Genomic DNA, 1795 nt, shown 5'->3' with positions numbered 1-1795 from the left:
TCAGGAAAAGGGCATTTATAAAAATTAACGTGTTAGTTTTAAATTATTTGTTTGACTTGATCTTTTGGGGCATTTGTTCAGATTTTTCATCAGTTCAGATGTACTTTTGATTTGAAATTTTGGTTTATAATGTTCTAGGAGCTTTTATTGTTTAACTTTGCTCCTGAGCTAAATGAATAGGCCCGTTTGCAGCTAGCGTACTGACTGTTGCCAGTTCTCAGGGCTTGCTTCGAGGGTGACTCTGGATCCTGAGAGGGCTTCTTTGCACAGCTTTGGTTTTAGTTTAAGTACCTTTTTTTAGGCCTCTCTATATCTCTCTGTTGAATTTTGCATCTCCTCTCTGCTTCTCTTGTTGGCATGATTCCTGCCAAGACGTCTAGTGACCTGAGGTCTCATGAAAAATGTAGCCACGATGCCAACCGACCTCTCTTTGGGTCTGTTGCCTTTCTCTCCAAGACCCAAAAGTAGTGGGTTCAGCCCTATTTGTTAATGGTCTTCTAGTAAAGTCTTGCGGTGAATTTCTATGATTTTATTTTGTCTTGATATTCATTTGTGTCTCCTCTGACACAACCAGAGTCCTTGAAAAGGCTTGCATTTTTTCTCTATGCTTTGAGATGTAGGTTTGCTGCTTCACTTTCTCTAAAAGTCAATGTGGGCTTTGGCCACGTGGGACAGAAAAACTAACAACTCCCATTTACCAAAGAACAATTTAAATCCAACTGTTCTAAATTAGTGGGTTTTAGGGCTGGTCAGTTAGCTCAGTTGGTTAGAGTGTAGTGTTGTAATATCAAGGGGAAGGTTTCAGGTCCCTGTACTGCCCAGCCACCAAAAAAAAAAAAAAAACTTAGTGAGCTTTATATTGTACCTGTCTCATGACAAAAATTTTATATAAAAACTATAAGACCTTTATTTTTGTTTTTATGTATACATGTATACATATGTAAGCTGTGTGTTGTATCTACATGTTTGTTTATGTCTATACATGTGTTTGTATATTGTCTATGTGGTAACAAACTGGCTTATAAATAATGCGCATTCATAAGTNCTGCAAGCTTATGATTTTGGTTCTGAGCCACTAAATTCTGGGGTTGAAAGAGATGGCCATTATGAGGCCTGGGGACATATATATCCACAGTACATGGGCCACCAGCTGCAGTACAAAGCCAAGCAATATGGCCTTCTCCTCCCTGTCCCAGCTCTGCCTCCTGGCCATGCTGGGAGGGATAATATCCTTTAGACATTAACTTTGTAGCTCTGTTCTTTGTCTTGTGCTCTTCACCTGCTGTGTAAATCCAGACGGGCTCTACCCTTGGCGGCCACTCTGGGTGCCAGGTGGATCCAGGATGACCAGAAGGGACATTAGGAGGGTCTCTATGTCCAATACCTCAAAGCCCTTCATTAAAACTGGCCAAGACAGATTTAGCTTGGTTTTACTTTTTTAGGGAAAATAAAATTAACTTAAATGTCTAGTCTGTGAACAATTAAAATATAATTATTAAAAATAAGTCAATTAGGTAAATTTGAATAAGATAAATGTTTATACATAAACTTGTCACAGTTTCAAAAGTCTTTTTGGTAGTTTAAAATCTTAAAGTCATGTGTTAAATTAAGTAATAGGTAATCATAAATGTCTGAATCATTTCTAAATAAGTTAAAATACTGAAACATTTACTACTAAACATGAGGTTAAGTTTATATACTTTATTATATATTTTTTTTAATTTATTATTTTTATTTTTTAATTTTTATTGAATCAAAATTGATTATACATATTTTTTGGGTTCAACATTGAGAT

Source organism: Galeopterus variegatus, unplaced genomic scaffold (genome assembly GCF_000696425.1).
Source record: "Galeopterus variegatus unplaced genomic scaffold, G_variegatus-3.0.2 Scaffold666, whole genome shotgun sequence".
Lineage (NCBI taxonomy): Eukaryota > Metazoa > Chordata > Mammalia > Dermoptera > Cynocephalidae > Galeopterus > Galeopterus variegatus.
The sequence above is the reverse complement of the archived record's forward strand: the minus strand, read 5'-3'. Positions refer to the sequence as shown.